This window comes from Salmo salar, chromosome ssa10, assembly GCF_905237065.1.
Source record: "Salmo salar chromosome ssa10, Ssal_v3.1, whole genome shotgun sequence".
NCBI lineage: Eukaryota > Metazoa > Chordata > Actinopteri > Salmoniformes > Salmonidae > Salmo > Salmo salar.
The window spans coordinates 59,827,964-59,847,511 of record NC_059451.1 but is presented as its reverse complement, the minus strand read 5'-3'; the positions used below and the strand labels follow the sequence as shown (position 1 = coordinate 59,847,511).

General features: G+C 51.2%; 5 non-coding genes and 3 pseudogenes across 5 annotated transcripts; all 8 read left to right on the top strand.

Moving 5' to 3' along the window:
- The first annotated feature begins 1,997 nt into the window (after positions 1 to 1,997).
- LOC123724712 (uncharacterized) lies at positions 1,998 to 2,167 on the top strand (annotated as a pseudogene).
- Positions 2,168 to 2,614: 447 nt separating this feature from the next.
- On the top strand, positions 2,615 to 2,729 carry LOC123724942 (U5 spliceosomal RNA). Its single transcript, XR_006757419.1, has one exon. It is a non-coding gene; the product is annotated as a U5 spliceosomal RNA (small nuclear RNA).
- A 6,792-nt stretch (positions 2,730 to 9,521) lies between these two features.
- Positions 9,522 to 9,700, top strand: LOC123724713 (uncharacterized; annotated as a pseudogene).
- Positions 9,701 to 10,145: 445 nt separating this feature from the next.
- LOC123724933 (U5 spliceosomal RNA) lies at positions 10,146 to 10,260 on the top strand. The gene has a single exon (XR_006757410.1). It is a non-coding gene; the product is annotated as a U5 spliceosomal RNA (small nuclear RNA).
- Positions 10,261 to 12,757: 2,497 nt separating this feature from the next.
- On the top strand, positions 12,758 to 12,926 carry LOC123724717 (uncharacterized; annotated as a pseudogene).
- A 466-nt stretch (positions 12,927 to 13,392) lies between these two features.
- LOC123724941 (U5 spliceosomal RNA) lies at positions 13,393 to 13,507 on the top strand. The gene has a single exon (XR_006757418.1). It is a non-coding gene; the product is annotated as a U5 spliceosomal RNA (small nuclear RNA).
- Positions 13,508 to 16,273: 2,766 nt separating this feature from the next.
- LOC123724727 (U2 spliceosomal RNA) lies at positions 16,274 to 16,471 on the top strand. Its single transcript, XR_006757240.1, has one exon. It is a non-coding gene; the product is annotated as a U2 spliceosomal RNA (small nuclear RNA).
- A 446-nt stretch (positions 16,472 to 16,917) lies between these two features.
- Positions 16,918 to 17,032, top strand: LOC123724940 (U5 spliceosomal RNA). The gene has a single exon (XR_006757417.1). It is a non-coding gene; the product is annotated as a U5 spliceosomal RNA (small nuclear RNA).
- Positions 17,033 to 19,548: the final 2,516 nt, after the last annotated feature.

The following is a 19,548-nucleotide window of genomic DNA, read 5'->3' as shown; positions in this document are numbered from 1 at the left end:
GGAAGGCCGTTCCATTAGGTGGAACCTCCAACTGATCAGGGACTCCATCGCCTGGGTTGAGGATAGAAGTCTACCTCTGATGGTAGCGGCACTTGATCAGGCCAAGGCTTTTGATCGCGTCAGTAGGGCTTTTCTTTTCAGAGTATTAGGTAGGTTAGGTATTAGTGATCGCTTTATAAAGTGGATCAAGATTTTGTATGTGGGAGCGGGGTGCCGGGTGAGCATAAACAGCCATCTGGGTGACGTGTTTGGCCTCTCATCAGGGGTCAGGCAGGGATGCCCGCTCTCGGCACTCCTTTTCGTGCTCTATATGGAGCCCCTGGCGGCTGCCATTAGGGCTGACGCAGGGGTGGAGGGCTTGCTGGTCCCTGGAAGCGGCGGTTTGCATGTTAAGATGACACAGTACGCAGATGACACCACCTTGCTTTTGTGCAAGGACTCATGCCTGCTAAGGTCTCTGGCCATAATTGGAGACTTTACCCGCGCGTCGGGAGCGGTCCTTAACCTCGCCAAGTCGTCTGTTAAGTATTTCGGCAGATGGCGGGGCAGGACGGACGTGCCCGGGGGACTATCTCTCTGTAATGGGGCCCTGAGGATTCTTGGGGTCCTTTTTGAGACCTCCGGCTCCGCGACACTGAACTGGAACATGAGAGTTGCTGTGGTACAGAGGAAGATGGCAATGTGGAAGGCCAGATCCTTGTCTTTCTTGGGCAAGGTCCTGGTCCTGAAAGTGGATGTACTGCCTTCCCTTCTGTACTTGGCATACATCTATCCTTTGCCAGCGAGCATGAGGAGGGGGCTAGTAAGGCTCGTGTTTCAGTTCATGTGGGGGGGCAGGTATGAGTATGTCGCAAGGGCTCGCATGCTCTCAACCATCGGGGAGGGAGGGAGAGGAGTTCCACACTTCCCACTCAAGCTGGACTCGATTTTTGTTTCGTTTTTATTGAATGAGCTCGCTAATCCAGTGATTCATCCCTCCGGTTATTTCCTGCGGGTGTTTTTCTCGTACCAGGCGAGAAGCATAATGGTGTGGTCCAACACGGGTCCTCGGGCTGAACAGCTGCCGTGGCACTTCAGCCATGCGGCAAAGTGGCTACGTGCGCATCCCGAGGTTGAAGTCGCCCGAGTAGGTTTGGACCACAGACGCCTGTACGAAGAGGCGTCTGCGTCTGTGGCGCACCCTGTGGTGGGTACCCCTGCTGTGGTCTGGGAGACCATACAGGCGCGGGGCCTAGACAATCGTCTTAAGGATCTAAATTGGTTAAGCCTCCACAAGTGCTTGCCGGTAAGATCCATCATGTACCGGCATAGCTTGGCACGGTCCCCCCAGTGCCCGAGACCAACTTGTGGTGGGGAGGAGACAATACGCCACATGTACTGGGACTGTGCTTTCGCAGGAGTAGTGTGTGCCAGGGCTCAGGGGTTGCTAGGGAGAGTGAAGGAGGGTTTTGTTTTAACATGGGTGAGGGTGGAGAGAGGGGTGGGGAGAGCAGGGGGGGTAGGTAGGGATCGTTTTCAGTTGTGGCTGCTTATCAGTCTTTTTAAGAAAGGGCTGTGGGATGCCAGGCAGGGCCTGGTTAAGTCAGGAGCAGACTGGGGGGTGGAGGGAATAGTGAGGAGAGTGGAGGGAGATTTGAGAGGGAGGATAAGAAGGGAGGAGAGGAAGTGGGGTCACCATGCTGCCTTAGAGCGTTGGAAAGGGGGGGTGGGGCTGGTCAGGTAGTTAAGGTTTAGAAGGCAGGTTGGTAGGTTTTTGGGGTTTTGGATTACTTATGTTTATTGATGGCTTGTGTTTGTATTTGATTTTTTGCTGCAGCCCCCTAGAAAAGTTGTGGGAGGGTGTTGGTTGCCCATCTCTTCCAAGAGAGAGAGGGTTTCAGAGTTTTTGGAAAACTGATGGGTTGTTTTTTGTTACTAGTTTTGTTTGGATAGGGGCAACTAAAAGGTTAAAAGACATGTGAATTGTTTACTGTGTAAATGCTTGAAAAGTTAGAATAAAAGCTTTGAATCATCATCTGTTCTTATCAGTTTAATATCTGATACGTCCCCCATCGGGGGACTACATATTAAATGGATTTTTCGAACAGGGAGTCGGAAATGGGGCTTGCTCCGTCCGCTCCACGCATCGACCCGGTATTGCAGTACCTCCGGGAACGGTGCAACACTTTTCTCCCATTGTCAAGGAAAAAGAAATACACAAAGCTATGTAAAACAGCTAGCAGAAGAAGAGAAGGAATGAAAAAAGAAGAATCATCCAAACTGAAACAAGGGCGAAGCCCCCTCCATGGGGGTCCCCCGTTTTCCCGCCATTTTACTTTAAAAAAAAAAAATAAAAAAAAAAATAAACAATTGGCCAGGATTGTGTGTGTGTGTGTGTGTGTGTGTGTCTGTCTGTTTTTGACCCCCCCCAAAAAATACAATCACTTCACCAGGATTGTCTGTCTGTCTGTCTGTCTGTCTGTCTGTCTGTCTGTCTGTCTGTCTGTCTGTCTGTGACTTTTTACCCACAGCCCTCGAAAACTTGGAAGAGTGGGTTCGGGGACCACCCGCGGGGACCCGGCCTAGAGTGCACAGTGTGTGTCTCGGGCCCCGACCTCTGACTTCCATACGACTCTGGTTTGTTTCTCTTCATTACGCACAAGCCTTTCGCCTTTTACTAAAGACTTCCGTGGAGAGGAACACTTACGAGTTCAACGTATTTTTGGAAGGGCTTTGCTTCTGGCAGAGCCCGGTATCTTGTTTCAAGAGAAATTGACAGAGATGACGCCGAGGCTTTTTGCTCAGGCGTTTGACTTGAAGCCGGCTGACCGACCGACCGACCGACCGACCGGCGTATTTTTCCACTCAAAGTAGTCGCTCGGGCAATTGAGTTCAAGCCCGACGATGACTGGCTTATTTGCCGGGCATTGAACAAATAGTCGCACTAGACATAAAGAGCTAGTGACTTAAAGACGCATTAGCGACTTGAAAAAAAAAACACCTGCCTGTCACCAGGGAAGCGTTGGGTGGGGAGGAGCCAACTTTTTCCAAACCGATGAGGTCTGCCGAGATCCCCGGGGGCCCGGCGGGTGCAGGGGTCAATTTGTGGGTTATCGCTTCTCGGCCTTTTGGCTCCGATCAAGTGTAGTTACCTTGTCAGTGCTGCACTTGATCAGAGAAGCGATCGTAGGCCGGAGGGCGCCCGGGAAATTGTGCTATTTATTTTTGTCTAATCATTATTTATTGTCATTATTGTTGTTTTTTTGTCTCACTCTTGTTTATTCTTTGTCCTGGGTTAGGTGGTGGTCTTGGTGGTGGACTACAGGTGCACCAGCACCTGTAGGGTGAGTTTAAAGGCCCTCTGGTCCTTTTTCCTTAGTTATTTAATTTATTTGTGTTTTTCCCCTGCTTGTCCTGTTTTGCATCTCTCCTCCCCTGTGTATCCTATAGTCCCCTCCTTAGCTCCTCCCATTGTCTTCAGTTGTGTGTTGTCTGCTAGCTGGGGTGGCTTTCTGGCTTGTCGGCCTGCTAGCTTTAGCTTGGCCTGCTAGCCTCCCGGCCCCTTAGGCGTGGCAGGCATTGTTTGACTGTTTTTTTTTCTTTACCCCCATCCCCTTTGTATCCTTAGTTTTTTTTTTCTGTTTCTTGTTATTTGTGTTGCCAACTGAGGGACCTTTTGCTGGCTAGCCTGCTAGCTGGTTAGCATAGCCTGGCCTGCTGGTGAGGCCTGCTAGCCTTCGTGTCCCTCAAGTTTGGGCAGGTGTTTGTTAGTCAGTGTGTCCTTTTTTCTCCCTTACCCCCCTTGTTCCCCTTTTACTTTAATTAATTTGTTTTGTTAGTCTTGTGCATTGTTAGTCTTACCCCCTAGTTTGTCTTCCCTTTTGGTTGGTGTGCCGTGTTTGTTTTTGTTGTAAGGCCTCTTGGCTGGTGGGCCTGCCAGCTGGTAGGCTTAGCCTGGCCTGCTGGCGGGGCCTGCTAGCTTTCTAGCCTTAGTTTGGTTGTGTGGTTTATTTTTTGTCTCTCCCTTTTGTGCCTCTCCCTCTTGTGGAAAATATAAAACAAAAAAAATTCCCCTCCTAGTGTTCCTTCCCATTGTTAATAAGATTAGTTTGGTGCTGTGCTAGATAGGTTGTTGTGTGTCCCGTGGTGCTGGTAGGCCCGGTTAGCTTAGTCTGGCCGAGCCTGCCAGCTTCCTCGGGTGTCTTACACCCCTTTCCTTCTTCCCAACCCCCACTCCCAACCCCCTCCCCCCCCCCTTCCTTTCCCTCCCTTTTTTCCCTTCCCCTCCCCCCCCTTTTTTACCGGTGTTGGGCTGTAAAGGGAGTGGGCCTCCATCATGTCAGCAGCACAGGTTGGCATGAGGAGGCACCATGCAGTGCGCCTCCTCTTAAAGGAGAAGGGAGGGAAAATAATGGAGTTATCCCGATTGGATTTCTCCAGAAAATTCCTCCAGAAAGAGCTCGGTTTCCATCCCGCGCAGGTAAACTGCATCTTAGCCCTTCCCTATGGGAAGGGCTTCGATGTCAGTTTTGCCAACGCCAGCTTCCTGCGGGAGTTCTGGGGGCAACTCCAGAACTCCCTGAACACCCAGGGGTCCCTCACAGCCATGTTTGAGGTGACCAAGCTGACGGATAATAGCATTAAAACCGTTATTATCCGTATGTACAATGAAACCGTACAGCCGGAGGACGTTGCAGTATGGCTGGGCAGGTACTGCAACGTGAAGGGGCCCTTGGTCCAGGTGAAGGATCCCGATGGGATCTGGACAGGGGCCTGGAGGGTGACTGTCCAGCAGAGGGAGGATCCTGGGGGCTATGGTGGGTTGAAAGCCATCCCATCCACCATAGTCCTCGGAGAGAATAGAGGCCATGTTCACTACCAGGACCAGCCCAAGCTGTGCCGTAAGTGTGGTGAACATGGCCACCTGGCAGAGGCCTGTAAAAAGGTCGTCTGCATGAAGTGCCGGGAGGTGGGCCACCGCTACGAGGAGTGCACGAACGGAAGGTCGTGCAACCTCTGTGGCGAGCGGTCCCACCTCATCCGCGGCTGCCCCTTCTCCTGGGCCAATAAGGTCAGGGCCGAAAGGAGGGAGAGGGAGACGGCGGCCGCGGACCGGACTTCTGAGCGCCAAGGGGAGGGAACGGCAGTTGCCGAGGAGGTGGTGGTGGAGCCGGTGGTGGTTGAGAATGTAGTGGTGGAGCCGGTGGTAGTGGAGGGCGCGGAAGGTGCAGTGGTGGAGAAAGTGGGAGGAGAGGACAACCCCTTCCCCCCCCAATCCCCCTGCCCCAGATTAATGTGACCCCTGAAGGAGAAAGGGCCGAGAAAGACGGCCCCGGAGAGATCTTGAGTGAGAACTCCCCAAGTGGGTCAGACAGTATGGAGACTGTGTCGGAAAGAGATATGGGAGAGGGGTGGAGATTCTGGAGGAACACCTCCCCCCACGAAAAAGAAATGCGGAGGAGCTCTCCGACCCCGAACAAGGCGATGAGAAAAAGGGCAAGGTGGAATGGGAGAGCTCCCAGGGGGAGGAAGAACCCAGAACCTTCCCCCCCAACTCCCCCAACACAATCTCCTTTTTAAGTCCGGTTTTAACCTCCTCTCCCTGCCATCCCCCGTTACCCCGGCGGGAGAGAGAGGAAGTACCAGAAAAATAACCTCCTTTCAACTGTTTAAATGCCTTTTCATTTAGCACTGTTTTTACTCACCCTTTTATGGCTTTTAACATCACCACTATAAATGTGAGAAGTATAAAAACAGAAATAAGAGCACAGTCGGTTTTATCCTTTTTAGAAAGGTTTAATTCAGATGTGTTTTTATTACAGGAGTGTGCTCTACCCTTTTTATCCTCTTATAGGAAATGGGAGGACAAGTGGCAGCATGGGCCCTCCATTTGGAGTGGCTCAAATTTTAATAAAAATGACGGTGTTGCCATTTTAATCAAGACCCCACATGTGGTGGTGAGGGGGGAGCACGGTGGTGGTAGGTGGGCGCGCTCTTTTAGCCAATTGTACTTTTATGGGGAGGGATTTTAACATGCTAAATGTGTATGGTTTTAACGATAAACATGACCGGTGCGCACTTTTAGAAGACTTGCAGTCCCACATGCTAGGGAGGGATCCTCTAGTGGTGGGTGGGGATTTTAATTGTGTTTTAAATAGAGCAGACAGGAGAGGGGCGGGAGAGGATTTTAAGGTAGATAGGTCAAGTGTTTTATTGCAAGGGCTGTGCAGGGATTTTAAACTGACTGACTGTTTTAAAACCCTGCATCCAAGAGAGGAGGGCTTCACCTGGACCAGTGGTGACGGCACCAGAGCCTCTCGCATTGACTATCTGTTTACCCGGGACTGCCCCCAACTGATGCTAGAATAACCCCTGCCTTTTTCTCAGATCACGTAATGCTGACGTGCACCCTTTCACTAACTTCGGGTGTGACTGTGGGAAGAGGGCCCTGGAAATTGAACTGTTCCCTTTTTAGAAGATGATAGAGTAGTTAGCCAGTACAGGGAGCAGTTCAGCCAGTGGCAGACGCTACAGGACTTCTTTGACACACGAGCACAATGGTGGGAAATGGTGAAGGGTAGGACGAGGACTTTCTTTAGAGAGATAGGAAAGAAGAAAAGCAAAGAAAAAGATAGACGCATGGTGGGACTGCAAAAGCGACTGGAAAGATATTTTAACCTTGGCCAACAGGGCTTTGATTTTAACTATGAAATTAAAGAAGTAAAAAAGGAAATGGCACTTTTAGCTGAACAGAAAAGTAAGGGGGTTATTTTAAGAAGTAAGGAGAGGGAATTAGAAGAGGGGGAGAAGTGTACAAGGTACTTTTTTAAGAAAATAGTTAGTAAGGGTAGGACAATGACAGGTTTAAAAAATAAAGATGGGTTTTAAAAACAGACACAGAGGGAATGAAAGAAGTAGTCGAGGATTTTTATGGGGAACTGTTTGGGGAAAAAGTTGTATGTGAGGAAACCATGGGGGACGTTTTAACATACATTGACAAGATTTTACCCAACACAGACGACCTGACAAAAGACTTGACGAGGACAGAAATTGACCAAGGACTGAAACATTTTAAGAGGGGTAAATCACCGGGGAGGACGGCCTCCCTTTGGAGTTTTATCTGACCTTTTGGGATGTTTTAGCCGATGAACTTCTGACTGTTTTTACTGACTTTGAATACCTCGACAGACTACCTGACAGTTTTAGAGTGGGGATCGTGACTCTTTTATATAAGAAAAACGACAGGACGGACCTGAAGAACTGGAGACCGATAACCCTTTTAAATTTTGATTGTAAACTTTTTACCAAGGTTTTAACACTCAGAATGTCTTCTGTCTTAGGGGAGGTGATCCACCCGGATCAAACCTGTGCCATTCCCGGAAGGAAGATCACGGACAGCCTGATACTGATCCGAGATGCCATCTGTTATGCGAGAGACAGAAACATGCGGCTTGTAGTCCTAAATTTAGATTTTGAAAAAGCCTTTGATCGGGTCTCGCACCAGTACCTCTTTAAGGTACTGCAAAAATGGGTTTCCCGGACAGGTTTTTAGCTTGGGTGGGACTGCTGTACGGGGATATCACCAGCAAAATCCTTGTAAATGGGCATCTGTCAAAAGCAGTGGGAGTACACTGCGGCGTCCGTCAGGGCTGTCCGTTATCTCCCCTTCTGTTTGTGGCCGGCATTGAACCACTGGCACAGGTCTTGAGAAGGGACCAACGGATCAGTGGGGTGGGTATCCCGGGAGTGGGGGGATGACCGCCAAGTGCGTATTTTACATGGACGACGTCAACATTTTATGCACCGACCTTTTATCCGTCGACAGGACCCTGGACAGGACTGACTGGTACGGACGAGCCTCTGGGGCGAGACTGAACAGAGACAAGACAGAGGCCCAATTTTTCGGACCGTGGGCAGACCCAGACTTGACCAGACTACCACTGACTGTGAAAACGACGGACATAAGGGTACTCGGGGTAAAGTTTGACAGGGAGGGAGGAGGGAGAGGTAATTGGAGTGGGATCCTGGGGACAGTAAGACAGAGACTGGGATTTTGGGGACTACGACAGCTGACTTTTGAGGGCAAGGTTTTAATCATTAAAGCAGTGATTTTACCTGTGCTTTTATTAATCAGTTCTGTTTTTATCCCCCCTAGGAGAACTATTTTAGCCCTGGAGCGGATGCTGTTTTACTTCTTGTGGGGGAGCAAGTGGGAGAGGCTGAGGAGGGAGGTGGTCAAGAGGCCCAGGTCCAAGGGGGGGAAAGGCTTGCCTGACCTCTACTTGTTCCTGGGCAGCCGCTACACAGCGTTACATCTTACTCTTGCCACCTCCCCGGCCACCAATAAGACCCAGGCCCTCGCAAGGTTCTGGCTGGGATCTTACCTCAGGTCTCTGAGGCTGATCCCAGTCGACCTGCGAGCCCCAGTCTCTTTCCTGCTTCCCACACACTACGCCCAGCTCCAGAAGTTTTTAAGACATTTTAAATTGGAAAAAGAAGCAGTCACAGTTTTAACTAAACATCGCTCTCTTCTCTCTCTTGTGCAGGATCGGGAACCAGTGTGTCCAGTGAGCGGGCTTGCTATAGGCGAGCCCACAACGGTTTGGCGTAATGTGGCCCATCCTGCTCTCCTGAATCAGCACCGGGACCTGTCCTGGATGGTCGCCCATGAGATCCTCCCGGTCAGGGCCGTCATGCACTCCCGGGGCATGGCGAGGACATCCGCGTGCCCCCGACCAGGCTGTGGCCAAGAGGAGTCGGTGAGGCACTTGCTCTGGGAGTGCAGAGCCGCCAGGGACCTGTGGAAGGAAGTAGGCCCCCTGATCTCCCCGTGTCTGCCAGCAGGGGAGGACCTAACGCCCCAGCTCGTGCTGTATGGGGTGGGCCGAAGGCCTATTCCACCAAAGGCCTTCACCAAGCTCTGGCCCACCCTCACGTGTCTGAAGGCAGCACTGTGGTCCTCCCGCAACCTGCTGGTAGCGAAACAGGTCAACACCACCCCCCAGGCAGTGGCCATGGTAGCCACAGAAGCCCTGGGGTGGTACAGAAGGAAGGGGGCCTCGACCCCAGGCGAAGGGTCCCCCACAACACCCAAGGTCCCTGCGGCCACGGCCTGACAGCGCTGCGGCGCCTAGGGCGATGCACCTAGGGGAGGCATCTCCTCTGGGCCCCGAAGGACGGGACGGTGATTGATTCGGAAGAGCAGGAGGAGGCAAGTTTGATAAGGACTCACCCCGCTCCTGTACAAGGGACCGAAGACAGCTTTTTAACAAGTGACTTTTTAAATACATTTTTTATGTCTTAAAAATGTTTTTCCTTTTTAAATCATTTGTACACATTTTAAATGGCTTTTACAGATTTGATGTTTTATACAACGAAAAGTACTTTCATTAATGGTTGTTTTTATTGGTGTAAACAACGTGTACTTTTTAACAAATTCAAATGTAATTCAAATGCTGTGTTTTATGCCCCCATGCTGTTTGTTTGTGTATAAATGATGTAAAAATATAAATATGAGCTGTTTTTAAAGGAACTGTGACAATAAAACTTTTCCAAAAGAAAAAAAAAATCTGTTCTTATCAGTTTAATATCTGATACGTCCCCCATCGGGGGACTACATATTAAATGGATTTTTCGAACAGGGAGTCGGAAATGGGGCTTGCTCCGTCCGCTCCACGCATCGACCCGGTATTGCAGTACCTCCGGGAACGGTGCAACACTTTTCTCCCATTGTCAAGGAAAAAGAAATACACAAAGCTATGTAAAACAGCTAGCAGAAGAAGAGAAGGAATGAAAAAAGAAGAATCATCCAAACTGAAACAAGGGCGAAGCCCCCTTCATGGGGGTCCCCCGTTTTCCCGCCATTTTACTTAAAAAAAAAAAATAATAACAAAAAAATTGGCCAGGATTGTGTGTGTGTGTGTGTGTGTGTGTGTGTGTGTGTGTGTGTGTCTGTCTGTTTTTGACCCCCCCAAAAAAATACAATCACTTCACCAGGATTGTCTGTCTGTCTGTCTGTCTGTCTGTCTGTCTGTCTGTCTGTCTGTGACTTTTTACCCACAGCCCTCGAAAACTTGGAAGAGTGGGTTCGGGGACCACCTGCGGGGACCCGGCCTAGAGTGCACAGTGTGTGTCTCGGGCCCCGACCTCTGACTTCCATACGACTCTGGTTTGTTTCTCTTCATTACGCACAAGCCTTTCGCCTTTTACTAAAGACTTCCGTGGAGAGGAACACTTACGAGTTCAACTTATTTTTGGAAGGGCTTTGCTTCTGGCAGAGCCCGGTATCTTGTTTCAAGAGAAATTGACAGAGATGACGCCGAGGCTTTTTGCTCAGGCGTTTGACTTGAAGCCGGCTGACCGACCGACCGACCGACCGACCGACCGGCGTATTTTTCCACTCAAAGTAGTCGCTCGGGCAATTGAGTTCAAGCCCGACGATGACTGGCTTATTTGCCGGGCATTGAACAAATAGTCGCACTAGGCTTAAAGAGCTAGTGACTTAAAGACGCATTAGCGACTTGAAAAAAAAAACACCTGCCTGTCACCAGGGAAGCGTTGGGTGGGGAGGAGCCAACTTTTTCCAAACCGATGAGGTCTGCCGAGACCCCCGGGGGCCCGGCGGGTGCAGGGGTCAATTTGTGGGTTATCGCTTCTCGGCCTTTTGGCTCAGATCAAGCTTGGTACCGAGGTGCCCCAGAGCTCACTGAGTCAAAAGGTCGGAGATAGGAGGGCGGTAAGGTTTTTTGGTGCAGAATTATTTCCCGGGTTGGGAAAATTTGTTGGTTTTTTTTCTACTCGGTTTTTCTGTTGAAGTAAGCCGGAGACTATTGAGGAGGCCATTCTTCCGGAGAAGATGGCACGGAGGACAGCACCAACGTCGGTTCCTGTGATCGGACTAGCCAATACGGTGCGGTTTGCATGGAAGGAGAAGGACATGGAGCCTTTCGGGAGGGAGACCTTCGGAAGGAACCTACTAATGGGGGTGCTTCAACTGAGGGTAGAAGATGTCCTTTGCCTCTATGACAACCCATTGGAGGGAGCTTTTGAGGTCACGCTGCATACGGAAGAAAAACATGAGGAGACAATGCAGAAAGTGAGAAGAGTGGAAAAGGAAAAGCCCATGTGTCACTATGCCGTGACAAATCTGGCAAGGAACAATTTTAGAGTTGTGACTATTAACATGTATAATCCGCATGTGAAGGAAGAGGATGTGAGGGCCTTCCTGGGGAGATTTATGGACGGCATCTCCTCAGCAAGGCTCCTCAAGGACACGCTCGGGTTTTGGACGGGGAGGAGAAGCTACCAGGCTCTCCTTCGAGAAGACCCAAAAGGTCTGGGAGGCTACCTCCATCCTCCGGCTATGTTCTCCCTGGGGGCTGACAGGGGGACGTTGTACTATGCACGTCAGCCCCCGTTCTGCAGGCGTTGTATGGCCTATGGTCATATCCTCGCCTCGTGCAGCACAAAGAAGTGTAGGTATTGTGGATCTACGGAGCACGAGGCGAGGGACTGTGACGCGCCGAAGGCATGTCACGGGTGTGGCATGCTGACGCACCTGTGGCGTGAATGCCCGGCGCGTCAGAGGTCATACGCGTCTGCAGCAGGGGGGGGAGCGAGAGCCGGGGATGGGGGAAGAAGAGGAGGGGACAAAGAGCCAGGAAAAGGAACGGAGGAAAGGGACGCACGGCGGGAGAAGGAAAGAACGACAGCAGGAGCAGAAGAAGAAAAGGAAGAAGTGGACACGGTGGAATCGGAGGGGCGGGAGGCTGAAGGAGAGGAGGAGCAGGAGGCTGAAGGAGAGAAGGAGCAGGAGGAGGAAGGAGATAAGAGAGTGGAGGGGTCGGAGAAGTCAGCGGTGGAGAAGGAGACGGAGAAGGAAACAGAGAGGGAGGAGATAGAGAAGACGGCGGTGGAGAAGAAAGAGACAGAAAGGAAGGAGACAGGGAAGAAGGTGGTGGAGAAGAAAGAGACAGAAAGGAAGGAGACAGGGAAGAAGGTGGTGGAGAAGAAAGAAACAGAAAGGGAGGAGAAAGAGAAGGCAGTGGTGGCGGGACCAGTAGGAGAAGGAGTGAAGGAGTGGGGGGACAGTAAAGAGGTGAGATCACGGGTGGAGGAGCTGAGGGAGATGGTGGGGGGCTGCCGGACAATATGAACGAAGCGAGGGGGGGCTGACGGACGCAGAAAGGGATGTTCCCTGGCTGCGTCCTCCACCTATAAAGAGGCCAAAGAAGGGGAGCGACCGGACAGCAGGAGGAAGAAGGGTGGTAAAAGGGGGGTGGGGGAAGGGCAGGAAGGAGAGGTTGCAGGGCCCTCGTGGGCTCCCTCTTCTTCATGTTCTTTTACACCCCTGGCAGAGCTGGACCTACCAGGCATGGCCAAGGAATGGGGAATGGAGGAAGGAGAAAGTTTCCTGTTTGGGGACATGGGGTGCTCGAGCCGGAGCCCGGAGTAGGGGGTGGTGGATTTGAGTGGGGGGCACAAGACACAGAGTGTGGGTGTGCCGGGTATTGGTGGTGTTTCCAGGGGAGAGGGGATGGCGGCCGACGGGGGAGCGTCAGGAGTGGAGAGGGCGTCCCCGTCGGTCGGGATGGGGTGAATTTTTCTTTGATTTTTTGGTGTGGGTTTTGGTTTGTAGATGGGAAGGGGAGGGAAAATGCTCCCATGACTTTTGGTTTTTGGGTTTGGTTATTATTGAATAGTTTTGAAATGTTTAATGGAATTTGTGTTTGAATTGATTGATTTGTATAAAATTTTTGTTGGGTTTTGAACGTAATAAATATATTTTATAATCATCTGTTCTTATCAGTTTAATATCTGATACGTCCCCCATCGGGGGACTACATATTAAATGGATTTTTCGAACAGGGAGTCGGAAATGGGGCTTGCTCCGTCCGCTCCACGCATCGACCCGGTATTGCAGTACCTCCGGGAACGGTGCAACACTTTTCTCCCATTGTCAAGGAAAAAGAAATACACAAAGCTATGTAAAACAGCTAGCAGAAGAAGAGAAGGAATGAAAAAAGAAGAATCATCCAAACTGAAACAAGGGCGAAGCCCCCTTCATGGGGGTCCCCCGTTTTCCCGCCATTTTACTTTAAAAAAAAAAATTTAAATAAAAAAAAAATTGGCCAGGATTGTGTGTGTGTGTGTGTGTGTGTGTGTGTGTGTGTGTGTGTCTGTCTGTTTTTGACCCCCCCAAAAAAATACAATCACTTCACCAGGATTGTCTGTCTGTCTGTCTGTCTGTCTGTCTGTCTGTCTGTCTGTCTGTCTGTCTGTCTGTCTGTCTGTGACTTTTTACCCACAGCCCTCGAAAACTTGGAAGAGTGGGTTCGGGGACCACCTGCGGGGACCCGGCCTAGAGTGCACAGTGTGTGTCTCGGGCCCCGACCTCTGACTTCCATACGACTCTGGTTTGTTTCTCTTCATTACGCACAAGCCTTTCGCCTTTTACTAAAGACTTCCGTGGAGAGGAACACTTACGAGTTCAACGTATTTTTGGAAGGGCTTTGCTTCTGGCAGAGCCCGGTATCTTGTTTCAAGAGAAATTGACAGAGATGACGCCGAGGCTTTTTGCTCAGGCGTTTGACTTGAAGCCGGCTGACCGACCGACCGACCGACCGACCGACCGGCGTATTTTTCCACTCAAAGTAGTCGCTCGGGCAATTGAGTTCAAGCCCGACGATGACTGGCTTATTTGCCGGGCATTGAACAAATAGTCGCACTAGGCTTAAAGAGCTAGTGACTTAAAGACGCATTAGCGACTTGAAAAAAAAAAACACCTGCCTGTCACCAGGGAAGCGTTGGGTGGGGAGGAGCCAACTTTTTCCAAACCGATGAGGTCTGCCGAGACCCCCGGGGGCCCGGCGGGTGCAGGGGTCAATTTGTGGGTTATCGCTTCTCGGCCTTTTGGCTCAGATACAAGCTTGGCACTGTGGTGTCTTAAAGCCCGCTGAGCCAAAAGGTCGAAGGAAGGCCGGAGGGAGGAAAGGTTTGGAGTGTGGGAGACGGTTTTTTTCCATTTTCAATTTTTTTTTTTTTCTAGTGGCTTCTTTTTAAGAGAGCTTTTTTTCAAGATGGCTCGACATGCTCCAAACAAGATGCCTGGAGTCGGGATAGTGAACACGGTGAGGTTCGCCTGGAGGAACAAGGAGATGGAGCCGTTTGGGAGGGAGACCTTTGGGAGAAAAATATTGATTGGGATCCTAAAGTTGGAGGTGGGGGAAGTGTTGTGCCTCCAGGCGAACCCACTGGAGGTGGCTTACGACGTGACGCTCCACAAAGAAGACAGGTATGAGGACGTGATGAGGAGGGCGAGAGAAGTGGGAAAGGATGGACCGATGTGTCATTACGAGGTGACCAGCCTGGGAAAAACTAATTTCCGGGTGGTCACGGTTAATATGTATAACCCTCATGTGAAGGACGAGGAGGTGAGGACTTTCCTTGGGCGCTACATGGACAATGTCTCCTCGGCAAGGCTCCTCAGGGACTCCCTGGGCTTCTGGGATGGGAAGAGAGGATTCCAGGCGTTGCTCAGGGAGGACCCTGAGGGGTTGGGGGGTTACCTCCATCCGCCGGCGATGTTCTCCCTGGGGGCTGACAGGGGGACGTTGTATTATGCACGTCAGCCCCCGTTCTGCAGGTGTTGTATGGCCTATATCCTCGCCTCGTGCAGCACAAAGAAGTGCAGGTATTGTGGATCTGCGGAGCACGAGGCGAGGGACTGTGACGCGCCGAAGGCATGTCACGGGTGTGGCATGATTACGCACCTGTGGCGTGAATGCCCGGCGCGTCACCGGTCATACGCGTCTGCAGCTGGGGGGGGAGCGAGAGCCGGGGATGGGGGAAGAAGAGGAGGGGACAAAGAAACAAGAACTGGCACAGAGGAAAAGGACACACGGCGGGAGAAGAAGGACAGAGCGACAGTAGAAGAAGAAGAGGAAAAGGAAGAAGTGGACATGGTGGAATCGGAGGGGCGTGAGGCTGAAGGAGAGGAGGAGCAGGAGGCTGAAGGAGAGAAGGAGCAGGAGGAGGAAGGAGATAAGAGAGTGGAGGGGTCGGAGAAGACGGCGGTGGAGAAGGAGATGGAGAAGGGAACAGAGAGGGAGGAGATAGAGAAGACGGAGGTGGAGAAGAAAGAGACAGAAAGGAAGGAGACAGGGAAGAAGGTGGTGGAGAAGAAAGAGACAGAAAGGAAGGAGACAGGGAAGAAGGTGGTGGAGGAGAAAGAGACAGAAAGAAAGGAGACTGGGAAGACGGCGGTGGAGAAGAAAGAGATAGAAAGGAAGGAGACAGGGAAGAAGGTGGTGGAGGAGAAAGAGACAGAAAGGAAGGAGAGAGGGAAGAAGGTGGTGGAGGAGAAAGAGACAGAAAGGAAGGAGACAGGGAAGAAGGTGGTGGAGGAGAAAGAGACAGAAAGGAAGGAGACAGGGAAGAAGGTGGTGGAGAAGAAAGAGACAGAAAGGAAGGAGACAAGGAAGAAGGTGGTGGAGAAGAAAGAGAGAAAGGGAGGAGAAAGAGAAGGCAGTGGTGGCGGGACCAGTAGGAGAAGGAGTGAAGGAGTGGGGGGACAGTAAAGAGGTGAGATCACGGGTGGAGGAGCTGAGGGAGATGGTGGGGGGGCTGCCGGACAATATGAATGAAGCGAGGGGGGGTTGACGGACGAGGAAAGGAATGTTCCCTGGCTGCGCCCTCCACCAATAAAGAGACCTAAGAAGGGGGAGCGCCCGGAAAGCAGGAGGAAGAAGGGTGGTAAAAGGGTGGTGGTGAAGGAAGGGCAAGGGGGAGAGGATGCTGGGCCCTCGTGGGCTCCCTCTTCTTCCTGTTCCTTTACACCCCTGGCAGAGCTGGACCTCCCAGGCATGGCCCAGGATTGGGGGATGGAGGAAGGAGCAAGTTTTCTGTTTGGGGGCATGGGGTGCTCGGGTCTGAGTTCGGAGGAGGGCCGGGTGGTGGATTTGAGTGGGGGGCACAAGACACAGAGTGTGGGTGTGCCGGGAATTGTTTTTGTTTCTAGGGGAGAGGGGATGGTGGCCGACGGTGGAGCGTCAGGAGTGGAGGAGGCGTCCCCGTCGGTCGGGAGTATAGGGTGAGTGTTTAATTTTGGTTATTTGATATGTGTATGGGTTTTGGTTTGTAGGTGGGAAGGGGAGGGTAGATGCTCTCATGACGTTTTGGTTTTTGGGTTTGGTTATTGTTGAATAGTTTTGAAATGTTTATTTTTGTGTTGATTGGAATTTGTATTTGAATTGATTGATGTGTGGAAAATTTTGGTTGGTTTGGAACGTAATAAATATATTTTGTAAAAAAAAAAAAATAAAAAAAAAATATATATAAATCTGTTCTTATCAGTTTAATATCTGATACGTCCCCCATCGGGGGACTACATATTAAATGGATTTTTCGAACAGGGAGTCGGAAATGGGGCTTGCTCCGTCCGCTCCACGCATCGACCCGGTATTGCAGTACCTCCGGGAACGGTGCAACACTTTTCTCCCATTGTCAAGGAAAAAGAAATACACAAAGCTATGTAAAACAGCTAGCAGAAGAAGAGAAGGAATGAAAAAAGAAGAATCATCCAAACTGAAACAAGGGCGAAGCCCCCTTCATGGGGGTCCCCCGTTTTCCCGCCATTTTACTTTAAAAAATAAATAAATAAATAAAATTAAAAAAAAATTGGCCAGGATTGTGTGTGTGTGTGTGTGTGTGTGTGTGTGTGTGTGTGTCTGTCTGTTTTTGACCCCCCCAAAAAAATACAATCACTTCACCAGGATTGTCTGTCTGTCTGTCTGTCTGTCTGTCTGTCTGTCTGTCTGTGACTTTTTACCCACAGCCCTCGAAAACTTGGAAGAGTGGGTTCGGGGACCACCCGCGGGGACCCGGCCTAGAGTGCACAGTGTGTGTCTCGGGCCCCGACCTCTGACTTCCATACGACTCTGGTTTGTTTCTCTTCATTACGCACAAGCCTTTCGCCTTTTACTAAAGACTTCCGTGGAGAGGAACACTTACGAGTTCAACGTATTTTTGGAAGGGCTTTGCTTCTGGCAGAGCCCGGTATCTTGTTTCAAGAGAAATTGACAGAGATGACGCCCGAGGCTTTTTGCTCAGGCGTTTGACTTGAAGCCGGCTGACCGACCGACCGACCGACCGACCGGCGTATTTTTCCACTCAAAGTAGTCGCTCGGGCAATTGAGTTCAAGCCCGACGATGACTGGCTTATTTGCCGGGCATTGAACAAATAGTCGCACTAGGCTTAAAGAGCTAGTGACTTAAAGACGCATTAGCGACTTGAAAAAAAAAAACACCTGCCTGTCACCAGGGAAGCGTTGGGTGGGGAGGAGCCAACTTTTTCCAAACCGATGAGGTCTGCCGAGACCCCCGGGGGCCCGGCGGTTGCAGGGGTCAATTTGTGGGTTATCGCTTCTCGGCCTTTTGGCTCAGATCAAGCTTGGTACCGAGGTGCCCCAGAGCTCGCTGAGTCAAAAAGTCGACGACAGGAGAGCGGTAAGTTTTTTTTTTGATTTCTTGGGTATTGTATCTCGGCCATTTTGTTCTTTGTTTATCTTTTTAGGGGTTTTTTTCCCTTTCTGAGAAGGAAGCAAGAGAGGAGTCGAGGGCGCCAATCTCCTAGCAGAGATGGCGCAAAATACATCATACAGGTCGGTCCCTGTGATCGGGCTTGCAAACACGGTTCGTTTTTCGTGGAAGAACAAGGAGTTGGATCCGTTTGGACGGGAAACATTTGGAAGGACTATCTTGATTGGAATCTTCAAGCTGTCAGTTAAGGACGTGTTTTGCCTACAAGGGAACTCATTGGAAGGAGCTTTTGACGTGGCATTACACACAGAAGAAAAACACAATGAGGTACTAAGAAAGGCGAAAGCAGTGGGAGGCACGAAGCCAATGTGCAATTATGAGGTGACCAGCCTTGCGAGGAATAATTACAGGGTTGTAACTGTAAACATGTACAATCCGTATGTCAAAGATGAGGAGGTGAGGGCCTTTCTGGGGAGATATATGGATAATGTCTCCTCAGCAAGGGCCCTCAAAGATTCACTTGGATTTTGGAATGGTAGAAGGGGTTTCCAGGCCCTCCTCAGGGAGGACCCGAAGGGGCTGGGTGGCTACCTTCATCCCCCGGCAATGTTCTCCCTGGGGGCTGACAGGGGGACATTATTTTATGACACGTCAGCCCCCGTTTTGCAGGCGCTGTATGGCCTACGGTCATATCCTAGCCTCGTGCAGCACGAGAAAATGCAGATTTTGTGGATCTGGAGAGCACGAGGCTAGGGACTGTGACGAGCCGAAGGCGTGCCACGGGTGTGGCTCATCCGCACACCTGTGGCGGGGATGCCCGGCTCGTCAGCGGTCATACGCGTCTGCAGCTGGAGGGGGGACAGGAGCGGGGGATGGGGGAAGAAGAGGAGGGGGAGGAGGCCAAGAACAAGACCCGACTACAGGCCCAGAGGTGAAGGCCTCAAAGGAGGAGGGAAGAGCGGCAGCAGGAAGAGATGGAGATGGCAAGGGAGCAGGAGAACCAGGAGGAGAGAAAGGAAAGGAAGCAGGAAGAAGCAAGGAAGTGGAGGAGCCAGAGAGAGCAGCAGAGGAGGAAGAGGTGGGGAAGAAGGAGACGGCGGAAGGACCAGAAGACGAGGAGGAGGGGGAGGGTGGGAGGGAGGGAGTGGGGGGACAGCATAACATCAAGTGCCCTAGTGGAGGAGATGAGGGGAATGGTGGAGGAGCTGGGGGGAAGGGGGGGTGGTGTTTCCCCGCTACACCAAACACCGAAAAAAAAGAAAGGGAAAAGGAAGGGGGGCTCGGAGGACAGCGAGAGGGGGGAGGGGGTGGCCAAACGAGCGATGGGGCTGGGAGAAAAATCTGTGTCCTCGCTGGCTTCCCCAGCCCCTCAACTCCAGGGGGTTGTGGAACAACCCAACAAGGATGAGGGGGGGACGCTGTTCTTGATTGAAGACATGGGCTCTCCCACTCTCTTCCCAACAAGTTACGAGGAGGGGGAAGTGGAGGAGGTGGGGGGTCAACCCAGGGTACAGGAAACTCAGAGGCCAAACACCATTCCATCATCCTGGATTGGTGGGATGGAGGAAGACGGGGGGACGTCGGGAGTGCGGAGGGAGTCCCCGCCGGTGGAGATGGAGCAGGGGAGCATCGGGTGAGCCTCCTGTTTTTGTTTTCATTGGGTTTAGTATTTGGGTGATGTTAGGTTGTTTTGTATTGATTTTAATTTAATTTTCTTTCAAGATGATTACTTTTGTTAGCTTAAATGTAAGAGGGTTAAGGGATGTTGTTAAGAGGAGGGCGGTGTTTAGTTTTCTAGAAGGGGTGGGTTTTGATTTCTGTTTTCTACAGGAGGTTCACCTGAGGGATGGTGGGGATGTCAATAGGTTTAGAAGGGAGTGGGACAAGGGAGAGTCGGTTTGGGGGATCGGGGGAGTGCACTCATCGGGGGTAGGGATTTTGTGTGGGCACAGAGATGTAAAGGTGGAGGGTTCTTTTGTGGTTATGCAGGGGAGGGTTATGGGGATGGATGTCACTTTTAGGGATAGTAGG